Below are 27,182 nucleotides of genomic sequence, written 5' to 3' on the forward strand. Positions count from 1 at the left end.
GCAGCAATGGGCTCAAACAAAGCAGTTGGACAGTGTTTCATTCTGTTGTACATAGGGTTGCTAAGAGTTGGAATTGACTCTATAGCACCTAGCAACAACAATCACTGCTTGAAGGAGCCCTGGTAATGCAGTGGTTAAACACTTGGCTGGTAACTGAAAGGTCAGAGGTTCTAACCCACCAAGCTGCTCAGCGAGACAAAGATGTGGCAGTCTGCTTCAGTAAAGATTACAGACTTGGAAACCCTGTGGGGCAGTTCGGCTCTGTCCTCCAGGGTTACTATGAGTTGGAATTGACTCAAGGGCAGCTGGTTTTGTTTAATCACTGCTTAAAAGGAACCCTGGTGATGCAATGATTAAGTGTTTGGCTGCTAACCAAAAGGGTGGAGGTTTGAACCCACACAGCGGCTCCATGGGAGAAAGACCTGGCTATCTGTTCCTGTAAAGTTGACAGCCATGAAAATTCTATCAGGGCACTTCTACTCTGTCACATATGGTCTTTATGAGTTGGAATTGACTTGAAGGCACCCAACAAGGATCACTGCGTGAACTCTAAGATTTTCCCCTCTTGTTCAGTCACTTCTGCCCTGGCCTCCGGGGGTCTAGGGTCTGCTTGCATTATAGCTTCTGGCAGAGGACAGACTTTTCCTGCCTATACCCAGAGCTTCTGGTCTTTAGCTCCTGGTTTTATTCTGAAATGTAGATACCACCTGGCTCTTTATTTGGAGCGCTGGTGGCACAGTGGTTAAGAGCTCAACTGCTAACCAGAAGGTCAGCAGTTTTAATCCACCAGTGGCTCTTTGGAAACTCTATGAGGCAGTTCTGCTCTGGCCTATAGGGTCACAATGAGTCAGAATCAACTTGAGGGCAACAGGTTTGGGTTTGTTATGCAGGGTACTACATCAAGCCCTTAGAGCTCCTCTGGCCCAGACTGAACTTCATCTGGAGTTCAGGTGTCTTCAGTAGTCTTCCCCGTCCCAACTCCCAATCTTTTGTTGTTGCTTCAGGTACCACTAACTGTTTGCTGCTCTTTGAATAAGCTAAAGTCTTATACTTTTTCATGCGTTCTGATTGGATTCCCTTTCCACTATCAAGGATCAACCTGAATGTTACCTCCCAGTCCTCAAACAAGAGCACTTTGCTTCCTTCTGTGTATCACATGGGAGCCCTGATGGTGCAGTGGTTAAACACTTGTCTGCTAACCTGAAGGCTGACTGTTTGAACTTAGTAGCTCCGTGGGAGAAAGACCTGGCGATCAGCACCTATGAAAATTACAGCCTAGAAAACCTATGGGGTAGTTCGACTTTGTCATATGGGTCAGTGTGAGTTGAAATTGACTCAACGGGACCAAACAGCAACAACTGTATCACATAGCCTTTGTGAGTATCTTCATTATAATATTTACATTGTATTGTTAGTTTTCATGAGTGTCTGTAGGATTGTTTTGAGTTCTTAGGCAGGGACTGTAAGAAATGAATCTTCATTGAATCCATAGCCCCTGGTATGATATGAGCACTGAATGGGTTTCCCTAATGCATAAAAGTGAGACAGGAAAAGAAGCAAAAAAGACTTAAACACATGCGGCAGGTATGTGACTATGAGTAGAGCTCTCAGACTTCATGCTCTCAGTACCTTTGGGAACTAAATACATGGGAAGCAAGACACCAAGAGAACCTGGAGTCTCAGAGGCTGAGCTGGAGCCAGCAGTGGGCTGGGAGAATGGCCTATGGAATGAGCAGGAGACAGACAGTCCTGGGTGCAAATCTCCATCTTATCACTTAGTAACTCCATGACCTCATGCAAATTGTTTAAGTTCTTTGATCCCAAGTTTGTTTAGGGAGGAATACGAGCTGGCATTGACTTGATGGCAATGGTATGTAGTTCATATCATCTACTTAGAGATAATACATTTAGCCCATAGTAGACAAACAATACAATACAGGCAGTCCTGGGTTACGAACGAACTCCTGTAAAGCTATCACAGTAAAAATTTGAAGTTTGTACAATGGTTCATAGTAACAAAGGGGGGTGATACTTTAAGACATGCATCAAAACGTTGTTATTACTGTACTATTATGTTAAAGTGTTCGTGTGCATCTGGGAGTGTTTCTTTAATTCTTTATGCATAGAAAGGTACACTATATACTATCTACTAAGGCAAACATTTGACTAACTGATGTTAGATACGAACCATTCCTAACCGTTTTGACTTACGCACAAATAGGACTTAAAGACAGATTTAGGAACGGAACTCGTCCCTAACCTGGGGACTGCCAAACGTCATTATTGTTAACTTCAGGACTGAAGATGTACCTATTCAGCATATGAATGACTTCAGGTTGTTCCCTGCATGTATCTGTTACCCCGAGGATACAGGGTCTACTCTTATTACTGTCATCATGATTATTAATAATACAAGATTAATGTGGGGTTCACTTTACATACGTGTTCTTAATTTTTTTCAATTACCCTAAAAGAAAAGAGGTGCTATCATCATGCACTGGTGGTGCAGTAGTTAAGCGCTTGGCTGCTAACTGAAAGGCTGCTCCATGGGAGGAAGATGTGGCAGTCTGCTTCCATAAAGACTGTAGCCTTAGAAACCCTATGGGGCAATTCTGCTGTGTCCCATAGGGCTGCTATGACTTGGGATCAGCTTGATGGCAGTGGGTTTTTTTTTTCTTTTGGTATCATCATTTTTTTTTTTTTTTTATCATCATGCCTAGTGCACAGATAAAGAAATTGGATTAGCGAATGTAGGTGACTTGCCCAACATGTCACATAATATGTAAGCGCTGGAAGGGGGATTTAAAGCCAAGCAGTGCGCCTGCAGAACCAGCACGTCTCCCCACTGTACTATAGGCCGTGTCCTGCCTTGTCATGTACTCACCTCTGTGAGGAAACCTCGGTGGCATAATGGTTAAGAGCTACAGCTGCTAACCAAAAGGTCGGCAGTTTGAATACACCTAGGTGCTCCTTGGAAGCCATATAGGGCAGTTCTACTCTGTCCTATAGGGCTGCTATGAGTTGGAATCGACTCGACGGCAATGGGTTTTTTTGGTTTCGGGTTACCTATGTGAAGCTGTCCTGAGTACTATGGAAACTTTGCAGGAACAAGGGGAAAATGTAATTCTGACCTTTAAAAAACCCTGTATATCAAGGCTTCAAATCTGGACTACCCAGGAAGGGACCATAAGACCAGATAATAAAACACAATAATAATGCATAAATTTGAGAACTGTTGATGGATTAAATCTGTTGCACAGAGTATGGGTGAAGGCATGGATTAGGATCACCCTGTCAGCATATAACCCACCCTGTCAGTTGTCCCACCTATTGAATGACATGTAATAAAAGCCAGTGTATTTTACAGAATATGTACGCTTTTGCTTAAAGAATATTCAGGCCGAATCAAGGTTTTGCTCATGCCTGGCACATCGAATTAAAAGTTTAAACGATGAGACCACTAAGCATAGTTTAGGGTCAGCATGAAACCTAGTTCAGGAGATACACTTTTTATGCCTCTGTTTCAAGCGCTCAGGTTAGCAGCAATATGTACAGTCATGTGTCACTTAACATCCACCATAAGTTCTGTGAGATAGGACGTTATGCGATTTGGATGTGGTGCCGCCACCATATTATATACAGGCAGTCCCCAGGTTAGGCACCCAGCCCTGCTTGCTGTTCTGCCTGCCTGCGAAGAAAGAGCATCCAAGCCAGCAGCCCCAGCCCCTGCCTGCCCACCAACAAAGCCCAAGAGCTATAGCCACTGGATACAAGAGGCTGGCCTTGCTGTGTGCCAGGCTGAGGCAGTGTGATGGGGACTTTGCTACAGTCCATGTGCAAGGCGGGGGAGCACGAGGGGTGTGTGAAGAGGTGACTGCAGGGACATGGCTGGGGGAGGGTGTGCAGGTGCTGGGAGCGCGGCTGGCGGTGGCCATGGTGGCCGAGGCTCTGGCTGCCTTGGCTGCTTCCTGATAATGTGCAGTCACCCTGCGCAGCTGCCCCGAGCCAGGAGCCTGAGAGTGGCCACCCAGTGCCCTCAGCCAGAGCAGAGGAGCTGTGGCAGGTGCTGCTCTGCACCGGGAGTGAACTGCTGCATGGTTGCTGGGTGGGGGTTTGAAGCCAGGAGGAGGCAGAGGGGCAGAGGAGGAGGCGCTGCTGAGATTGGGATGTGCCCTGGAGCCCTGCTGCTTGTACACTCCGGAGATAAGAGGTCTTTAGAAGCATTAGCGGGAAATAATAAACAAAAAGAGAGCTGCTTTTCCTTAAAAACAAAAAACAAAAGCTTATGGGACCGCAGACCTATATGTGGTCAGGCATTGGCTGAAAGGCCATTACACAGCACATACCTACCTGTACTGTATTTGAAAAAAAAAAAATTCAACAATATGTATGACTTTTTCCCCCCACCAGTCCATGATCTTCTCAAGCATGCATAATGTCTTCTGTTTAATAAAAAATTATTGTATTTGCCTAGCAAATTATACTTTCCAAAGTGCCTTGATAAACCTGTCTCATTCGATCTTCATAGCAACTCAATAAGGTAGGCAGGGCAAAGAATATGATTCTTTGTGAATAGATGAGATGGCTGAGGGGCTTCTCAAAGACGAGTTACCCAAGGTCACACAGTTAATTAGTGACAGAGCTGGGGCTGGAATCCAGTTCTCTCGGCTCAGCGTACATCTCCCAAATGCCTATTTCTGTATGATTGGACAGCTGCAACAATTTGTACACAATGAAGGGTTCAACAAATGTTGACTGGTTGATTTGGCTTAAAACAATTGAAGATATTTTTCACTATAATTTTCATTGTTTCTCTAAAGTAGCTTAAAAAAAAAGGAAGAAAGAAAACCATTTGATGTGGCGTCGACTGTGACTCATGACTGCCCATGTGTGTCCGATTAGAAGTGAGCTCCATGGGGTTTTCAGTGGCTGATTTTATGAAAGCAGACTACCAGACCTTTCTTCCAAGGCACCTCTGGGAGGACTCGAACTACCAGCCTTTTGGTACTTAAGTGCTACAAGGCTAGCACTTAACCATTCTCACCGCCCAGGTGGCCTTAAAGTAGCTTAAGAACACATTATTTCTGGTTGACTGGTGTGCAGGAGAGAAGGAGCAAACGAATCATTGATCAGTTTTGAAAGATATTTTCTTTAGACACCTAGAAAGTTTTCAGAGTGGGGAACCACTCTCCTTTCAGACAATGACCAACACAGACTCTCCTGTCTTCAGTCATGACTGGGATTAATCCCCCTGAATCTGGTAAAATGGAGTCCAGCATCATGTTGAAGAGGACATCATTCAGCTCCATTGACTCCGAGACATAACATCTATTAAGGGGCCTGAGAGAATAATAAAACTATGTACACAGTATGTTATTTTCTCAGGTTCTTGATAGAGTAGTTTAACAGAGTTCTTTGTAGTATAAGCCACATGGGCTAGGATGATTTTGTTCTTTAGCTCTTAGCTATTTGAACCTGAATCAGCTGGTTTAAATCAGAATGGGAGAGACATTTCCAAGTTCTAGCTATTTATTTTGGTAATCTGTAACATCTTCATTAGACATGCATTTTGTCTGGTGTTGATCCATCCAAGAGACGAGCACTGACAATTCAGTGCGTAAATGTTTGAGGCCTGTTGATGGATTCAATTTGTTGAACAGACTATGAGTGGAGGCTTGGATTAGGGCCATTCTGCCTGTACCTAAGCCACCCCATCAGCTATCCCATCTACCGAATGGACATTTAGTATGTCAAGGTGTTTTACAGAAATGTAGCCTTTTGCTTAAAGAATATTCAAGTTGAATCAAGACTTTGCTCTTGATTTTATCCCCAGTGCCCAGCACATAGTAGTCAGTAAATATTTGTTGTATGAATATGGTATACCATCATGGACCTTCATGATCTGTTCCCCCTACCTCCACACCTCACCCTCCACTGCTCCCCTCTCCACTTCTAACCCTGGAGCCCATCCATTACAAGTATACCATACTGTTTCACTCCTTCTTGGAAAGCCTCTCTAACTACAGCCTCCTCTCTTGCCTGGCAGTTGTATCATCCTAAGAACTCAGATCACATTCTCTTCCTCTCTGGGACCTACTGTGACACCTCAGCATGTCAGAGTTCATGGCATCCCCATTTGTGCCTCCCTTTCCTCTGCACACAGTTTTGTGATAATATTTAGCACTTAATTGTCATGTGTTTGGGGTAGCTCTAGGTGCTGCTGGACCATAATTGTGAGCTCAAGGGCCTCTGATTTACTCACACTTGTAGTTTTGTCTCTGGAGCCCTGGTGGTGCAGTGGTTAAGAGCTCAGCTGCTAACCAAAAGGTCGGCAGTTCAAGTCCACCAGGTGCTCCTTGGAATCCCTATGGGGCAGTTCTACTCTGCCCTATAGGGTCCCTATGAGTCAGATTCGACTTGATGGCAACGGGTTTGGATTTTTTTGTTTTGTAGGTCTGTCTTTAGTTCAGTGGTGGCCACATGGTTGTTGTTAGCTGCCATCGAGTTGGATCCAATGTATGATGACCCCATGTACAACAGAAAGAATTGTTGCCCCGTCCTGGACCTTCTTCATGAGCCCATTGTGGCAGCCACTGTATATCTGAGTGTCTTCCAACCTAGGGTGGAGTCCCTGGGTGGCACAACCAGTTAAGTGTCTGACTACTAGCCAAAAGGTTGGCAGTTTGAACCCATACAGAGGCACCTTGGAAGACAGGCCTGGTGATTTGCTTCCAAAAAGTCACAACCTTGAAAACCTCATGGAGCACAGTTCTACTCTGCACACATGAGGTTGCCATGAATAGTAATCTACTTAATGGCAACTAACAACAACTAACCTAGGGTGCTTATCTTCCAGCACTATATAGGCTAATATCCTCTTGTGGTCCATAGAGTTTTAAGCTGCTGATTTTCAGGAGGCCTTCTGATCACCAGGCCTTTCTTTTTAGTCTGTCTTAGTCTAGAAGCTCCTCTGAAACCTGTCTGTCATGGCCGACCCTGTTGGTATTTGAAATATTGATGGCATAGCTTCCAGCGTCATAGTAACACGCAAGCCACCACAGCATGACAAACTGACAGATGACTGGGGTACACAGTAGGCACTTGCTAATTCTTTGGGTTGAATCAAGGAAAGAGTACTGCAGGCAGCCCAGTGGTATTAGACTTGCACACCACTTTGCAAAGGGCGGAGGGAGATTAAGTTTTATAATCTGAGAGAGTAGGGTTTAAAGACTCTTCGGTGCAGTTGGAGAGAGCCATAAGAGAGAACTAAAGGCAACATTCCAGAGATGGAAAGTGCTGAAAATTCTGCCTCGCATTCCTGTTGATCATCGTAAAAAGGATTTACATGCACTCCAACTTCGTACTCTTCACGGTGAGTACTTTAACACTTAGCATGCCAGAGGCTGACCTGTATCTGGCCTTTATCTGGCTTCATCACTATGGTTGAGAGTGTTCTGCACTGAATCTACTTTTGGTGACGGAATTCAGTAGCATTTATTTGGAGTTTATCTGGAATTCTGTAGCCTATGTTGGGTCTCTCTGGTACTTCTTTTCATAGTTCCCAGAGCTTCCACTTCCATGACTAATTTATTGCACTTCCAGTGTTGATCACCACACTTCGCCACAGTGGAATGCTTAGTTTCTGTCCCCCTTAGCCTTTTAGCTATAACGGATTAGGGACTACAACTCTCCCTGCTCCATGGCACTGAGGGTCTGAGCACATTTTTGATAGATAAATGAGTCTGTATCAGGAAGGTTATTTCTACAGAGAGAATTCAAATTAAAGTTAATGTCTGTGCATTTTAAATACCAACAACAGTTGCTTGGTGCAGAGCAATTGGTTGGAAAAATATTGTATTAGTATGGAAAATTTTGTATAAATAAAAAAGGAGTAGCTCTTGTACATACATTTCTCCTTTTATTCTCTTGACTCTTCTAGGAAGTAGATGTCAGTCTAATCCTGACTTTACGAAGGAGGAAACTGAGGCTTTGAGAAATTCAATACTTGGCTGGAGGTCACACCTTAACCCAGGTCTGTCTCCAGATTTTATGGTATGACATCATCTGGTGATTATTGAGTATACAAAGTTTAAATTGGTAAGAAGCCATCAATCAATAGTACAAGGATATCATAGAAAGGAATCCAGTTTGTGGTCGTTTTTGTAAGGTCTTACTTAAAAGCAAAAGATGTACTAGAGGACTTTTTTGAGTTTCTTCTGTCCAGCTGCCTTCACGTCAGCCCTCGACTCATGGCAACACCATGCGTAATGGATCAGAATGCTACCCAGTCCTACGCCATCCCCATGATTGGTTGTGGATCGGGCTGTTGTGATACACAGGATTTTTACTGGCTGATTTTTGGAAGTAGAGTGCCAGGCTTTTTCTTCCTAATCTGCCTTAGTCTGAAACTTGTTCTGTATCATAGCAATACACAAGCCTCCATTGACAGACAGGCTGTGCATCATGGCTGAGCATGAAATACATTGGCTGGGAATTGAACTTGTGTGTCCTGCAGAGAAGGTGAGAATCCTCCCACTGAACCAGCAACAATCTCTCTTCTCTCCCTGTTGTTGTGTGCCATCAAGTCAATTCCTACTCATAGCAACCGCATGTACAGAGTAGGACTGCCCTAGAGGGTTTCCTAGGCTGTAATCTTTATGGGAGCAGATCGCCAGGTCTTTTCTCCTGCAGAGCTTCTGGTGGGTTTCAACCACTGACCTGTTGGCTGGCATATGAGTGCTTTAACCACTGCACCGCTAGGGCCCCTTTCCATAAAGATTGTAACCTAGAAAACCCTATGAGGCAGTTCTACACTGTCACCTAGGGTCGTTACGAGTTGGAATCAACTGGATGGTACCCAACAACAACAAGAAGCTTGGAAGCATATTTTTTTTTTATTTTATATTAAGCACAACTATTCATTTACTATTCAAATGTTAATTTTAAGTGATAGCTGAATGAAATCTTTTTAAAAGAACCCAGCAGAATATATCTTTAGTGTTCATGGATTTGACATCAATACTTTCGATTATTCAAAAAATTCTTTGAAAGTGCTTGATACAGGGCAATTCTTAATTTTGTTGAGAATCTAGTTCCAATAACCTAGCTTTTAGATACTGCGTGGAAGCAAAGGGTTTGCAGAGTTAGTGAGCCTAAATGACTGCCCAGCACCCACATCTGAACTTGGCTTTGTTGTTCTCCATGTCCTCTTGTACATGAGCAAAGCCTGGATTGCTTTGTGGAAAATGACCATCATCTAAGCGCTAAACTATGGAAAAACTTAGGAAGTCAGTTAGCTTGTGCTTTAAGAGATTCCACAAGAAATGGGACTTTTCTCAGAAAAGTAATAGCATAGAATGAGAAAAGACTACAATAGCATCTGAGACTCTGGCTATTAATGCAGGGCATCCGTTCTCTTTAGAAGTGTTAGGAGGTTGATAGAAGTAGACATTTTTGATGTTGAGATTGGGACTGTACTGAAGTCTAAGCAATATGCTAGTAATAAACAAAAAACCCCAGTGCCAGCAAGTCTATTCTGATTCATTGTGACCCTGTGGGACCGACTAGAACTGCCCCCGCAGGGTTTCCAAGGCTGTAAATCTTTACAGAAGCAGACTGCTATATCTTTCTCCCACAGAGCAGCTGGTGGGATTGAACTGCCAACCTTTTGGTTAGCAGTGCAGCGCTTTAGCCACTGTGCCACCAGGGCTCCTTGTGCTAGTAATCGTAAAAATAAATAATGTTGTAAAATTCAAAATGCTTTTATGCCTCCTTGGACTTTCACATTCCACAGTGTACTGTCAGCACTGAGAGAGACCCTATAGATAGATGCTCAATAAATATTTATTTACTGGATTTAAAAAGGCTCCTTACATTAAAATGATAACACTTATCACATATATTACTGTATGTATTTATTTCCTTTAAGGACCCATTCCCAAGAATTTTTATTGGTCATATAATGGTAGTTTAGCTTAACTTACTGTATTACTTGGTTTTTGTTGTTGTTGTTTTTTTGCAGTTGTTGTTCTTAGCTGCCATCAAGTTGGGCCCAGACTCATGGCAACCCAATGCACAAATGGGATTAGACCATTATAGTACATAGAGTTTTTACCAGCCAATTCTTCAGAAGTAGCTCTCCGGGCCTTTCTTCCTAATCCCTCTTAGTCTGGAAGCTCCACTGCAATGTGTTCAGCATCATAGCAATACTCAAGCCTCACTGACACATGACTGGTGGCTGTAAATGAGATGCTTTGGCCTGGAATCGAACCTGGTTTTCCTAGCCCCTATTTTTAATTTTAGATATCTTATTATCTATGAAATGGAATGCATAAAGATCAATATCATAGGCATTAGTGAGCTGAAATGGACTGGTATCGACCATTTTTTTAAATGTATTTTATTTTTAAAGAACAGCTTTAGGTTTACAGAAAAATTATGCAGATAATACAAAGAATCCTCACATGTGCCCTGTGCATTGCTTTTCCTATTATTAACACCTTGCATTGCTGTGGTACATTTGTTACAACTGAAGAACTAATATTAATACAATATTATTAACCAAAGTCCATAGTTTACATGAAGGTTCACTTTTTGTATTGTACAGTCTATGGGGTTTTGACAATGTACAATGTCACGTGTCTACCATTGCTGTATCATACAGAATATTTTCACTGCCCTAAAAATGCCCTGTGCTCCAACTATTCATCTCTTCCCCTTTCCCCAAACTTAGCCAATCAACTTTTTAGCACATCAAACCCTTCCTTTTAATTTATAAATATTGGTATTGACAACCCCGTTGCAGTTGAGCCAATTCCGACTCATAGTGACCCTATAGGACACAGTAGAACAGCTCCATAGAGTTTCCAAGGAGTTCCTGATGGATTTGAACTGGGTATCGGCCATTTTGAATTGGACAATCATATGGTCTACTACGCCAGGAATGACAACTTGAAGAGGAATGGTACCCAACACCCACATCTAATTCATTGTCAAAAAGAACATTTCAAGATCTATCCTGAAGTGCAATGCTGTCAGTGATAATATTCATATGCCTACAAGGAAGACCAGTTAATATGACTATTATTCAAATTGACACACCAACCGCTAAGGCCAAAGATGAAGAAATTGAAGATTTTTACCAAATACTGCAGTCTAAAATTGATCAAACATGCATTCAAGATGCATTGATAATTACTGGTGATTGGAATTTGAAAATTGGAAACGAAGAAGAATCAGTAGTTGGAAAATATATCCTTCTTGATAGAAATGATACAGGAGATTGCATAATAGAATTTTGCAAGACCAACCACTTATTTATTGCAGATACCTTTTTTTCACAACGTAAACAGAGACTATATACATGGACCTCAACAGATGGAATACACAGGAATCAAATCGACTACATCTGTGGAAAGAGAGTATGGAGAAGCTCAATATCATCAGTCACAATAAGGCCAGGGGCCCACTTCAGAACAGACCATCAATTGCTCATATGCAAATTCAAGTGGAAGCTGAAGAAAATTAGAACAAGTCCATGAGAGCCAAATTACAACCTTGAATATATTCCACCTGAATTTAGAAACCGTATCAGGAATAGATTTGACACATTGAACACTAATGACCGAAGACCAGATGAGTTACAGAATGACATCAAGGACAGCATACATGAAGAACGCAAGAAGTCATTAAGAAGACAGAAAAGAAAAAAAAGACCAAAATGAGTGTCAGAAGAGGTTCTAAAACTAGCTCTTGTACATAGAGTAGCTAGAGTGAAAGGAAGGATGAAGTAGAAGAGCTGAACAGAAGATTTCAAAGGGTGGCTTAAGAAGACAAAGTATTATAATGACATGTGCAAAGACCTGGAGCTAGAAAACGAAAAGAGTGGAACACACTCAGCATTTCTCAAGCTGAAAGAACTGAAGAAAAATTCAAGCCTCAAGTTATACTATTGAAGGGTTTTACAGGGAAAATATTGAATGATGCAGGAAGCATCAAAAGAAATGAAAGCAACACACAGAGTCACTGTACCAAAAAGAATTGATTGACGTTCAGCAAGTTGAGGAGGTAGCATACGATCAAGAATCAATGGTACTGAAGGAAGAAGTCCAAGCAGCACTGAAGGCACTGGTGAAAAACAAGTCTCCAGGAATTGAGAAATTTCAACAAATGGATGCAGCACTGGAGGTGCGCATTTGTCTATGCCAAGAAACTTGGAGGATAGCTTCCTGGCCAACTGACTGGAAAGATCCATATTTGTAACCATTCCAAAGAAAGGTAATCCAACAGATTGTGGAAATTATCGAACAATATCACTAATATCACACACAAGTAAAATTATGATGAAAATCATTCAAAAGTGGTTGCAGCAGTACATTGACAGGGAACTGCCAGAAGTTCAAGCCAGATTCAGAAGCGGATGTGGAACAAGGGATATCATTGTGATGTTAGTTGGATCCTGGCTGAAAGCAGAGAATACCAGAAAGATATTTACCTGTGTTTTATTGACTATGCAAAGGCTTTCGACTATGTGGATCAAACAAATTATGGATAACATTGTTAAGAATGGGAATTCTAGAACACTTACTTGCCCTCATGAGGAACCTATAATAGATTAAGAGGCAGTCCTTGGAACAGAACAAGGGGATACCTTGTGGTTTAAAGTCAGGAAAAGTATGCATCAGGGTTGTATCCTTTCACCATACCTATTCAGTCTGTAGACTGAGCAAAATAAGAGAAGCTGGACTATGTGAAGAAGAATGGGGCATCAGGATCGGAGGAAGACTCGTTAACAACCTGCGTTATGCAGATGACACAACCTTGCTTGCTGAAAGTAAAGAGGACCTAAAGTATTTACTGATGAAGGTCAAGGATACAGCCTTCAGTATGGATTACACCTCAACACAAAGAAAACAAAAATCTTCACAACTGGACCGATGAGTAACATCTTGATAAACGGAGAAAAGATTGAAGTTGTCAAGGATTTCATTTTACTCGGATCGGCGATCAATGCCCATGGAAGCAGCAATCAAAAAATCAATGTATTGTATTGGGCAAATCTGCTGCAAAAGACCTCTTTAAGTATTGAAAAGCAAATATGTCACATTGAGGACTAAGGTGCCCCTGACCCAAGCCATGATATTTGCAGTTGCCTCATATGCATGCAAAAGCTGGGCAATGAGTAAGGAAGCCTTAAGAATATTGAATATTCTACGGACTGCCGGAAGAAAGAACAAGTCTGTCTTGGAAGAAGTACAGCCGGAATGCTCCTTGAAAGTGAGGATGGTGAGAGTTCATCTCATATACTTCGGACATGTTATCAAGAGGGACCAGTCCCTGGAGAAGGACATCATGCTTGGTAAATTAGAGGGTTAGCGAAAAAGAGGAAGACCCTTAATGAGATGGATTCACACAGTGGCTGCAATAATGGGCTCATGCTTAACAAAGACTGTGAGAATGGTGCAGCACCAGGCAGTGTTTTGTTCTGTCGTCCATAGGGTCACTATGAGTCAGAACCGACTCCATGGTACCTCACAACAATTATCTATAAAGATATTTTATCTTCTAGTAATTGATTTATGTTGGAGATAAAAATACCTGCACCTATTATGACAGAATTGATGCTTTGTTATGCTGGCCAACATGATTAGACTGATTGTAAAAGATGTATGTTTGAAGGTAGAAAAATAAGATGAACGTTTTCACCTTTGTGAAATCCGTTAACTCACGTTGTGTTCCGAATGTGCATTTGTCCCTTATGTTTTTCTCTCTGTCTCTGAAACATCCTTCCTGAAAATTTCTCCCATATCAGGGCAAAGTAGTAAGAGGTAATTTTTTTAAGCCAAATGTGACAGAACAAATATCAGCATTCATGAATGAGGTTTTTGCAGTAGGTAATAGTGTAATCGGTTTTGCCAACGGTGGAATGTACAATCCTATTAGAGATGGGGAAAAGGAGAAGTGTCACCTTAATTTACTTCCAGGCAATAGATCAAAACTTGAGGTGCCTAGGGCTGCCTGTGTAAAGATACTTTAATCACATAATAAAAACATTTTTAGTCTTCTGCCTGCTTTAGATGAGGGAAGATCCTCCTAAATTAATAAATGAAATTCATCCAACATAGCATCAGTCTGGCAGTCATGATATGCTCTTCTTAATCTTTGTGAACATTAAATCTGTTAAAGAAACTTAGCAGGCTAAATGTTTTCTCCTACCTTGCCCATGTTCATTGCAGAAAAATTGGACTATGGCCTTTGGATGTGACTGATGTTGCCCAAGAAGGAATTGCTCCAAAACTAAGGGATGTCAAACTTTCCCATTCCACAACCTTTAGATAGGAACTGTCTTCTATTGTCTGGTACCTTGGGGACTGAACTCATTATAGTAACCATCAAACTAGAAAGTCTTCAACTGGGGGCATTGCTCATGTTTGCTTTCTGGCTATATGGGGAATGTGATCTTTAATTAGTTCAGGTTGTAAAATATTGCCAAGAATTTCCCAGGCAGACTTTGCTTCGCTGTCTAGGTCAGCAAATGCAATTCAGTTTTAATTGTGTCTGAGCTATTGTCTTAGACTGGTATTCCTAGAGTGCCTCTTACCAATTAATGGTAATATACTACTGGGAAATCATGTTGCCTTGTGAAGACCGTAAATACCCATGCCCTAACAGGCTATCTATTAATAGTAATACAAAGTCAGGGACCTAATGCCATTAAATGGTGGTATTCATGTGTGAAAGCCTTCTAGTAAGTACTTCAAGGAATTTCAACAGTCAGTTCTTCCTGTGTGAGTGTGTGGGTGTGTGCGTATGCGCGTATTCGTGTTTTCTCCCTATTCCTTTCTCTCTTCTTTGTCTTTCTGTTGGACTCTTTTCTAATATGAATTTCCATTTGCTGCCAACTCAGTGATTGATTGGGCTCAGGGAAGCAACATGTGCCAGTAGTTGCCTTTGAACCTGCACTTCAGACGTGTAGCATTTTATTTCCTCTCCTGCCTCTTGGCTTATCATCAATTCTAACAGTGAATTTTGACATGTGCAAATTAATAATCATTCAGTCAAAATGAATATGGTGACCTCTGTGCTCAGACTGTCTAGTAAAAGAAGGAAGATGCAGTGCTCTTGACCTCGAGGAGTTCACAATTTAATGAGAGAAGAAAAAAAAAATTTTTTTAAATATATATTTCCATCTGCCTCTAATAGTCTGTCAACTTATAATAGTTGAGTGTGACCCAGACTTTTTGTATTTGCATGTGTTATACTTCTGAGAATAATAGTTAATTTTATGAAGGACAGACTTCAGAATTGAAACCACCTCTCTAGGCTAGAAAGTAGGGCCAAAAGCAAAACCACAAAAAATTACAGGAACAGAAATGTATGTTTAATTTAGGTTCAGATATGTGGTTGTAGAGATGCAGGGTGGACAGATGGCCTAGCAGCTTATTTGAAAAGTACTTTGTTTGATGTTTTCTGTGGGCGTAACCTGGATGTGAAGCAGAATATAAGGTAGTTTGTTCCTGAGAAGCTTAATGCAGCCTGTGAGGACACTGACGGACAAGCGTGGGTTTTAGAGTAAGCAGTTCTGCTATACTCTTTCCTGGGCAGACCATGTGCATCAGGAGTTTCAGACTGAATGTCATCCAGAAGAAGACAAGCAGCGTGGGGAGGGAACTGGTGACAGCGATTTCATAGGGAGATGTCCAAAGACAACTAGGAATGTTGGATCTGGAGAAGGATAGATAGAGATTCACTAATTGCTTCAACGTAATGAGAAGGGATGTGAAGGGGAAGTAGAATACATGTCTTGTGCTCTTTCAGTGGAGTCCCGGGGTGGTACACATGGTTAAGCTTCTACCACAGATGGAAAGGTTGGTTGTTCAGATCCTGCCAGAGGCTCTTTCAATTGGTGGAAAATGTAGACAGGCAAATATATGAATCAGATATGAAAAAGAACTTTCTAGCAACCAGAACTACCTATTGGTGGAATGCAAAGCCTTGCAAAGTAGTGAGATCATGAATATTAGACCTTCAGACCTAAACAAAGGGATGCTAAAAGTTGAGACCTATAATAGATGGACATTTGGATTTTGGTGACCATGATGACTTCAGGAGCTGATGTTCTCAAGATACGCCAAATGGACATGGAAGCAAATCCCGATTCTATCACTTGCTAACCATGTGACCTTGAAAAAATTACTTAAGCTTTCAAAATTTGTGTGCTGATCTCTACCATGGGTTCATACAGTACCTGTGAGTACAGCGTAGTAAGCACTCCATAAAAGGTCGCTTTTATTGCTCCTAATCTTACACAGCCACTCTTCCTTTTATGATTCGTCTGAGAGGTGAGGCGAATCAGCTTAACATCTGCTGATGAAATCCTGATACAGTGCTCCGTTCACAGTTCCTTTGTATTGTCAGCCAGGGTTCAGTTTTCCAGGTGGGTGTCAAAAAATCCTGGCAGTTTGAATCAGTGGGTGGCCACAGAAAATTTCCAGTCTCTTTTGCTTCTTCCTTACATCACTAAAACTTGCAAAGTGATATTTGATCCTTGCATTGTAGGAAAATACCTGCTTATAAAATGCATATTGCTTTATAAAAACAAACTAATCATTTAAAAAGAATAATCTTAACAGTAATAAAGGCTAACATTTTAAGAGGGCTTTTTTTGCCAGCCACCGTACTAAGCATTTTATATGTAAACAACTAGTGTTTTCTATTATTATTATATTGTTGTTGTTGTTATTAGGTGCCTTTGAGTGGATTTTTGACTCGTAGTAACCCCATGTGACAGAGTAGGACTGCCCCTATAGGGTTTTCTAGGCTGTAATCTTTATGGGAGCAGATCACCAGGTGTTTCTCCTGCAGAAGCATTGGGTGGGTTCAAACTGCGAACCTTTTGGTTAGCAGTCAAGAGCTTAACCATTGTGCCACCAGAGCTCCTTTTATTATTATAATAGTTCATTAAATGCATTAAGTTCTTTAAACCATAAGCAACTTCATGAGGTGGCATGCCTATTGTATAGATAAGGAGGTGGGTATATAGAGAACTTGGTCCTTGGACAAGGGGGCACATCACTGTTAAATAACAGACATAAGGTTAGGATCTTTCACCCTGAATTTTGACTGAAACTCCAGAATCAGGGTCCTTTACACTTCACCAGTAGTTTTCCAACTTTTTTGATCATGACCCTCAGTGAGGAATATATTTTCTATCGCAGCCCAGCATTCTTACTCTTTCTCACTCTTACGTATACACTGTAAGTTTTACAAAGCTCTGTTGACCCTTCATATATACAACACACTGATTTTTCTACTGTATTTCATTTAAAAAATATACTAATTAGACCTACTAAGCTGATTTCATGTCTTAATAATTGACCATGACTAATTATAATTTTAGAACAGTACACACTTTCTCTTTCTGGTCGTATAAAACCAAAAAACCAAACCCATTCCCATTGAGTCAACTTCCAGTCATAGTGACCCTATAGGAATAAGAAATCCTGTACATTAGATGGATTAGAGTACTCATATATGTAAAAGAATTTGCATCTTACTCTCTTGAGGTGTTCCCATAAGGCGGTACCATTTCACAGCAGCAGAGATTGTGGTAAAGGAGAGGCACATTATATGAATCATGTTGTCCAAATGAATTACTGCTGTCGTCTGAATTAAAATAAAACAGGTACATTGTTCCAAATCAAAGTCCCAAGTGACTTGAACATTTCCATCAGAGATTGTGAATTGTTATGTAATGGAAACTAAATAGTTGTAGTTTTTCATTTTAGAACTACATTAGCTGTCAGGTTTTGATCAGACACAACAGTCAAGTAGTGCCATGGAAAATACAACAGGAGAGTCAGAAGACTGTACAGATTCCATGAATGAGCCCAACTCCTTGGGAGGCCAGTGCATAGACCTGGGCATTGAGGAACTAACTTATTTTAGTTGGCCCTTCAATTCTCACTTATTTTTTTCTACCTAGTTTTTTTTTTTTAACAATTCCTAGCTTCTATGTCTATTTGTTTAAGTGGTATTTGAAACCTCTTCTGGTCTCTGCTCAGGACTCAGGTTTGATTGCAGAAACAGGAGTAAGGTATTCCAAAGGTCTGTTGGTTGTGAACAACTGTTACTTAGGAGTTTAATATTGGTTCTCTGCAGGAAATCATGCAAATGGCTGATTAGCTCTACCCACTAAAAATAAAGCATTTTTATAGCTGATTTTGAAATCCTTTGTTGGCCATGTCTTTGAAGCACTCCTTTAATTGGTTATGAATAAATATACCTTTGCCTCCCCTTCCTTACTGTAATTTCTCTTTCTGCAAGAACAGTTATCTTGATCGTGGGCTTTATGATCTTTCCAACAAGATTTACCTGTTGGTATGTTCCCTGGCAGGACATTTCTACGAACAGCTGCAGTTCATGAACTTTCTCTTTCATTCGATACACATTTGCTGAGTGATTATGTGTTTCAGCTCCCTTATTTATCTTTCAGTAAGAAGATAAATAAGACATTGCCCACTCTTAAAACATTCATTGGGGAGTCATACTTATAAAGAAAATGGCAAAATAGTGTATAAATGCTCCAATAATGGTAGGTGTAAATATAGTGGTGAAATAAGTGACCAAATCTGTTTTGGGGGTTAATGGTATCACAAAGCGGAAAGCGCTCAATTTGTGCCTTAAAGGTGGGGGAGAGCATATTTCAGGATGAGGGAATAACGTGGGGAAGTTGGGAAACCCACAGCCTGTTTGTCCTTTTGCTGTACTGTAGTAGCTTGCTTGTTGCTATGATGCTAGAAGCTCTGCCACTGATATTTCAAATACCAGCAGGATCACCCATAGTGGACAGGTTTCAGCAGAGCTTCCAGACTAAGACGGATTGAGAAGAAAAGCTTGGCCAATGAAAACCCTATAGATAACAACAAAATATTGTGTGATATAATGCTGGAACATGAGCTGTCTAGGTTGGAAGGCCCTCAAAATACACAGTGGCTGCAACAATGGACCCAAGCACATGAACAGTCTTAAAGATGGCACAAAACCTGGTGTACATGAGGACTCCACGAGTTGGAGCCCACTCAGCAGCAGCTAATAACAACTGCTGGAGAAGAGAGATTCTGTTTCTGGGGTGTCTGGAGTATACAGGAGGATGAGTGCAGGAGGTGAAGGAGATGAGTTTAGAGAGGAGTGGAAGAATCCTTGAAATGACCTTGTGTGCCTAATGGAGATCGTCCAGGCTTGCCTGCTACCTCCTCTGAGCCAACTCTATATGTTGGCCCACCTAACTGATTGTATACAGGCTGGATTTCTCTGCTTATTTGCTCTCTGGCCTCTGCTGGGGAGGATGGCTACGGCTGATGCTCCCTCTGCAATCGCTCTTGAACTTCCTGGGACTGTCTTTTTGGAGACGAGCAGACATTCCACTTGATTCATGGTTTTGGATGCCTCTTCACATCTTGGTCTCAGCTGCTGGTGGTACAGCAGATGCATTCATGAGGGAATTGGTGCTGAAAGTGCCAGTATGCCTCTAGTATGCATGGCTGCCCTCTCTGGGGTGTCTCTGCAGCAGAACAAGGCTATAGGACTACATCTGCTGCAGCTTTACATGGGCTATGTGAAGGCTGTGCCAACCAGCGAGGAGTTGAGTCGTTCTCAGCTGGGCCTCCTGCTGTTTTAATTAAACTTTGCTTGTAGAAATAGTTCTTGTTTCTACTCTCCTGGGGCTAACTAGGTGTTTTTTGTTTTTTTTTTGCTTTTCAACTCATTGCCACATGTTGGACACTGTTAATGAATGTAACAAATGATAATCATTCTCTGCTGGGCTCTTCCTATACAGTCATCAAAGCTCCCTTGGGAGGGGAGGCATCATTCACTCGTTCAATGAATATTTACTGTTCAGGTACTATATGCAATGACGGCCAGGCATGCCGTAGGTGCTGTGTTAGGCGGTTAAGTCAGACAGATTACGGTCAGTCTAGCAAGGGAGTTGACATTAACCCCAACATTAAGGTCATGACGTGTTGAAACCCACTCCTCCGAAAGACAGGACCCTATATCTGTGGTTAATAGAACATGCTGTAGGTTTTGAGGAGACTCAAAAACCAGAAACTCCACATGCAACCTGCATTCCAGAATGATCTCCTGAATCAACAGGGCAACTCTTGCATTTTCTTTTTTTTTTTAAGTTAAATATATTTTATTTTTGTTGTTGTCATTGAGAATATACACAGCAATACATACACCAGTTCAACTGTTTCTATATGTACAGTTCAATAACATTGATTCAATTCTTCAAGTTGTGCAACCATTCTCACCCTCCTTTCCTGAGTTGTTCCGACCCCATTAACATACATTCACTGCCCCCTCTGATTCCTACCTAATCTTTCGAATTGCTGTTGTCAATTTGATCCCATACAGGTAGTTCTTAAAAGGGCCTAATGCTCAAGGCAGACATTTTTTACTAGTTAAGGCAAACTACTATTTTGTTTTAAGAAGACATCAGGGGATATTTTTGGTTTAAGGTTTAAAGATTATCTCAGGGCAATAGTTTCAGGGGATCATCTATCGCCTTTGGCTCCAGAAAGTCTGGAGTCCATGAGAATTTGAAATTCTGTATTGCGTTTCCCCCGCTTTGATCAGGATTCTTCTGTAGAATCTTGAATGCGTAATGGTAGCCGGGCACCATCTGGCTCTCCTGGTCTCATGACAAAGGAGTCAGTTGGTCATGGAGGCATGCATTCCGTATCTTCCTCCTATTCCTTTCAACACCACCTTTCCCATTTTTTTGCTTTCTGTTGCAACCTCGAATTGTTATTGTTAGTCGCCATCGACTCAACTCCTACTGGTGGCAGCCCTATGTAAAACAAAATGAAAGATTGCCCCCAATCCTGTGCCATCTGTATGGTCGTTGGTATGCTGGAATTTCACCTCTGCTGGACTCTGAAGTATAGATGCCTGAAAGAAGGGAGAGTGGATGTAGCGTGTCTTATTGTCACGAAACCATCCTGACTTTAATCTACTGCCTGAAATACTGAGTGATACTTCCCAATACCAGCCTCATACATTTTTTATTTCAGTGATTCAACTTTCCTTTGGGTATTAGATATTTTATCAGTAATGTCTTAGGAATATATTCCCTGTCAGGACCCTTCACTTGAGCTGTCCACACACATTTTTCTAAATAATGTGCTAATATAAGGTCAGAACATTTTTCATATTATCTTGAATTTTCACAGTAACCCAGCTATCACATTATTATTGCTTTTTTTTTTTTTAAGTTCCTAAAATAGTTGTTTCTGATTCTATGCATATTACTGGCTTCATATTATGGGCAGTACCTAAATAAATGTTCTTAAAAAGGGAGAAAGAGCCACATGATTTTTCATTTCAGTCTTGAGGAATCTGCATAGCAATTTGTTTGCAAATCTCAATTATTTGTTCTAAAACTAACATTTACCTGTTATTGCTATTTACATAGTTCAGAATCACGAAGCACATTAAATACAGAAATTTTAAAAGAGCTAGCCTGTCTGCAGCATGAAAGCAGCATGCTAGCAACAGACCAGCCTAAAGGAAAACAGCATTCTCCTTCCCCTTCTTCTCCTCTCCTCTTTGCAACTCAACGTCTATGTATTACCAAATATGTAAGCCTTGTGCATACATACACTGAATTCTGTTTTAAGGATTCTCCTTTTGTTTTCTTGTCAAAGCCTGGCTTAACAGAGTGAGTTTCGTATTTGTCTGTGTCTTGTCGGTGCCTCTGGTGCTGTAGACAGGGCAAGTGGGCACATTGCATCTCAATTACGTACAGATGATGAATACAAGGCAGAGTGTGTGTCAGAGGTTAGAACCACTTAATGGGATGAAATGCGAATGAAAATTGGAAAACAATCCAAGAAATCTATAGAAGATGAGAACGGGAGAAACTCAATTAGAGAATACCACACTCTTTCCTCCTCCTAGGCCCTGGTTTCTTTGCACTATTGTAGTTGCTTATTTGGTTATAAATAGGAAAGCAAAAAGTTTATTGTTTCCATTATAAAGAAAGGTAAGGTGATTTCAAGGATTTTATTCATGGGCACTGTTGCTTATGGATAGTCCATATAACCTGATCAGCCTAACCTAATTACTTCAGTATCATGTTGTCTGTATGATTTGGACAGCACTGGTCTAAGGAAAAAGCAGGTTGGTGAGATTTAACCTGAAAAGATGAAAGGAAATAGAAGTTCCCATGGTAAGCTTTTATAGACTTGTCATAATAATTGTAGTTATGAGTTTTTAGGTCATACAACACATATATAGAAGGGTAAAAACAACAACACTAAACTTAGATTCCAGTTCACCTTCCTTCGTTTAGCCTGTTTCACTTCCGTTTACCTAGAATGTGTTTTTCCGAGGGAATAAATTCCACCCTTTTGATAGCAGCAGTTTCTGTATTGTATGTGCAGTTATCCCCAGTAAAAATATTTTCTTGGTAAACATCAAATCAGCTGTGAAAGTCAGAGTGCATTCACTTGAGAAAAGAATAAGAGAGCTATACGCTTTCATTATTTTATTAGGAAGTTACTGAAGACTGCAACTCCTTATGGGGCAGTAAGCATGAGGTTTATAGATGCAGCCTTACTTACTATTTTCTTATTCTGATATAGAGAAATGACACAAAAAAAAGGAATCAAGTGTTCCCTTTGACTTAGATGAGAAAAAGTTTTCCAGAAAGAAAAATATCCACAGAGTTTCAATATAAGAGAACTTCAAGTAGTTCAGACCCATTTTTAAGAGTAGACCGTGTACCCTTACTGCGTTGCTTACCAAGTAAATCCGTGTGCTCTTGTGAGTATGTGGGTGCCTGTGTGCATTAGAAAGCATTTGCCTCAGTCATTTCAGTTTAGGAAATCTTGTTTTCAAGTCTAACTTCTTCAAAGTAAAAAGCCTTTTCTAGGGAAAACTCAAATTGCTCGCCCAAATGCGGGCTAGTGTATGTCTGGTCTGCTCGGAGACCCCAGATACTCTTTGTGCTGCATTAGAGGTGGTAGGGAATAAGTCTAAAAATTGTATTAAAGTATGGCTAATATCTGACAGCACGTCCTCCTTAAAATGATCTTACTTGAGAGCTAAAGATTATGTTCTCACATTTCATTTAAAAATCACACAGCACTTTTCAAGGCCTAAGAATTTGGTGGTATAGACAAATTTTAATATAGTTAATAAATATTTCTGCCTCATTAAAATCTTTCTTTTTACAAAATTTTCAGCACCACCACTCTGTCAATGATCACACCACAAATGTATGGCATTTGTCACTGAATAAAATGGTTAAAATACAAAGGGGCCTGGTTTAAGGGTGTTTATTTACATGGTCAGCTGTTATCTCTCTAGATAATAAATTATAGTATTTTTTAATTTTTTATTTTGTTTTTAAACAGCAATACAAATATTGTAAAGATTTTGTCAAAATGTGTTCAAAGCTGTTAGTAAGAGTTTAATTGGTACAACTTTTCTGGAAGGCAATTGAATCAAACACATTTAGAAATGTATGCTATGATCCGTCAATTCTACTTCTAGGAATTTAGCCTAAAAAATAACTGAAAGATAATAAAGATACAGGCATATTCATCTAAGCATGATTTATAATAGTGAAAAAAAAAAAACCTGAAATCCAGAAGGAAGAAATTCATCAACTAAATGGTGATCATGATGTGAATATCTCAACAGATATTGATTGAGCAGCTACAAAGACTGTTCTACGGTAGAAAACAATAATCTAACAGAGAAAATTCTTGCCCTGATGGAGCTTACATTTCAGTGTGTTAGTGGGCCAGTGGGTAAGTGGGTAATACTGCACAGTTACTAAAAATAATTAAGTAGAATGATAAGTTATTGACAGAGCCCTGGTGGCCCAGTGGTGAAGAGTTTGGCTGCTAACCAAAAGGTCGACAGGTAGAATCCACCAGGCACTCCTTGGAAGCTCTATGGGGTGGTTCTACTCTATCCTATAGGATTACTTGGTTGGAATCAACTTGACGGCAATGGGTTTGGTTTGGTTTTGATAGTTATTGATGTGGAACGATGTCTCATATGCAATGATAAGTGACGATCCAAGATTACAGAAAAAGAATGCTGATTTGGGGTGAAAATATTTAATATATGTGCAGAACAAAAGGCAATACTGCAAAAATATTAAGTTATTAATACTAGGCCATGAAATAGAGTGCTTTAAAAAAAAAACTTACTTATATTGGATGTTTTCTTCTACAACGAAGCCTTTAAATTTAAAAAAAAAATTGCCTAGTAACCATGACACAAAAACTCCTGCTAGACAAAAGGTCTATCTATCATTGAAATATGTTGTTGTTCTTAGGTGCTGTCAAGTCAGTTCTCATAGTGACCCTATGTACAACAGAATGAAACACTGCCCAGTCCTTTGTCATCCTCACAATCATTGTTATGCTTGAGCCCATTGTTTTAGCCACTATGTCAATCCATCTCGTTGAGGATCTCCCCTTTTTTTCCTGACCCTCTACTTTACCAGGAATGGCTTCTTTCTCCAGGAACTGATCCCTCTTGATGACATGTCCAAAGTTTGTGAGGAGCATTCCAGCTGTACTGCTTCCGAGACAGATTTGCTCGTTCTTTAGGCAGTCCGTGGTATATTCATTGAAATCTAGGAATAGAAAAAACCCTCAGCTCTCCGGAGATAGCCATTATTTTGTCTACCATTGCTGTCAGAAAACATTCCTAGATATCTAACTGAAATCCTTTGTGCTGCTGTTCAATGCTCATTACTTCTTCTAAGGAAATAGACTCCAGCAAATCATGGTCTTTCATATAATACCCTGCACATTTCAAACACTTAAAACAAGCCATTTTTCTGCTCTATTTCATAAACTGTCTGGAGTATTTTCCCCTGGCTTGAGAGTTCAACCTTCCTTTCTATTCAGCTGTATGAATCCATATCATTGCCCTGTGATTGATAAGTATGCTAATTTGCACAGGCCCCAGAAAGGGTTTGATTCTGAACGTAATTGGGGTAATAGGAAAGATGAAACTGAACAAAAGCTGGATGTATGGCTCACAGCCTAGCGCCCCGGTCTCCTTCCTGTTTGCAGGTGGTTGGTTCCTGGCGACAGCTACACATGCTAGAGTTACTGTACAGAGGGCAGGTGTACATTTTAAGTCCACTAAAAACTGGTCCTGAAAACTTCATCTTTAAAAATTTAGATACCATGTGTGTGTTTTCCGATCCTACAGAACTTCCTGGCCAGCGAGCCTTTAGAGCGTGCAGCTAGGTTTTAGAATTTCTGATCCCAAACAGACAAGGAGAGCTGTCCACTTTCATTAACTCCAAAGAAAAGCTTGAGCTCAGCCTGCAGTCCCTTGTTTTAATCTCACGTGCAGCCCTCCAGCTTCCAGCCTTGGGAAGTAAAATGGAATGAAAGTACCTTGAGTTTCAGACGTTAATTTTTCCCGACCGTAGTGTGGGTTTTTCTTCTCTTTCTGAAAAAAAAAAAAAAAAAAAAAAATCTAATTAATGGGACTTGGTTGGTGTAAGGAGGAGGGAACAGAGTAGAACAAAAGTATCGGGGGGGATAAGAATTGGCCTGAAGAGAGAGCCCATTGTTAGTGCCTAGCTGGTGTGTCATCTGGGGGGCCTGTAGGCATTGATTCCGACTGCCTGCCCTGTGTACCTGTGGGCAGTGCAGCAGTTGAGTATCGTCTGGTATCTTCATCAAGCTACCTCTTTGCTTTCAGATTTAAAAGGTGTTGCCATGACTCCATCTACACTCTGGTTAGCAGAGGGGTAGTTCCAAACTGGACATACTTTTACAAAAAAAAAAAAATGCCTTATAAAATAACTCACATATGCAAAACAGATTTTCACAGTCAGTTAACTATCATTCTGCATGTACATTGTTGTTGTTGTTAGGTACTGTTGAGTGGGTTTGCAACTCACAGTGACGCCATGGGACAGGGTAGAATTGCCCCATAAGGTTTGCTAAGCCCTAACCTTTACAGGAACAGATCTCCAGCTCTTTCTCTCACGGAGCTGCTTAGGCATTGTGCCGCCAGGGCTCCTTGCATATATACACTATTAGAGGCGTCTAAAATCGATTTTAAACTTAATCTATCTCCACTTTATTATGCCTAGTCATTACAGGATAGCAAAATGTCTGGCTGATGTGACTGTTGTTGTTTGTTTGCTTTTCTAATGTAGTTATTTGTGAGGATGCTTGCTATGAAGTGCAAGAAATCTAAACTTGCCTAAATTTACCAAATGTTATGCTGTTATTCTTCATTATTATTCAACATTGAGTGTTCCAGATTTCAGGCCATCTTCCTAGAATAGAAAAATAGAGAAAAACAAGACAGGATGCTCCCTAACTTAAGAATTAAGAAGCTCATAGTAGAATGGTTAAAAAAAAAAAAAAAAAAAACTTGTGGTCGAGTTGATTACAACTCATGGTGACCCCATGTGTTGCAGAGTAGAACTGCAGTCCACAGTGTTTTCAAGGTTGCGGTTTTTTCAAAGCAGATTGCCAGGCCTTTCTTCTGAGGTACTCCTGCATAGGTTTGAGCCACCAACCTTTCAGTTAGTAGTTCTGCACTTAACCATTTACACCACCCCAGAACTCCAGTAGAATGATAGAGGAACAGAAATAAAGTGCTAAGTAAGGTAAAGTTGGTAGAAGTAGACCAAGCCCCAGCTGACTGAGTGAGGGGGCTCTCCGGATCCTTTTTGAGATTTGAAGAACAGAGAAGGGGGTTTGGAGATGCAGGGAATGAAGGAGAAGCATATGCAGATGTGTACGGAAGCAAAGGAGTAATGAGATATTAAAGCAAGAGTCAGTATTCCAGTTTTCCTGATCACGAGCCAACCAAACATCTGAGAATTTTATCTGAAGATAAAATATGCATTGTACCAACGTTTCGAAATTGAGAAAAGTAATGAAACTGTTAGATTTCCTATTACCAAAGAGCTGATACTAACCCCATGTGAGGAAAGCATGGGGATGGAATTGCCTTCTTTTTCATGATAATAGATACATATGGATAGATCAGCGGGCACCTCATGAAATGAAAACAGCATGTAGCTCCTATTAAGAGCTCTAGATCACAGGCCTGGCTTTGCCACTTGATTAATTGGGAGATTAACTTAAATTACCAATTAAAAAAAATATATATAT

The 27,182-nt window shown here is 40.7% G+C and overlaps 1 protein-coding gene across 1 annotated transcript in view; it reads left to right on the plus strand.

Annotated features, from left to right (window-relative positions):
- FAT3 (FAT atypical cadherin 3) overlaps window positions 1-27,182 on the plus strand; it is a 628,156-nt gene that overhangs the window by 163,406 nt on the left and 437,568 nt on the right. The gene's annotated exons all lie outside the window — the stretch shown is intronic.

The sequence above is a fragment of the Loxodonta africana genome, chromosome 7, assembly GCF_030014295.1.
Source record: "Loxodonta africana isolate mLoxAfr1 chromosome 7, mLoxAfr1.hap2, whole genome shotgun sequence".
NCBI lineage: Eukaryota > Metazoa > Chordata > Mammalia > Proboscidea > Elephantidae > Loxodonta > Loxodonta africana.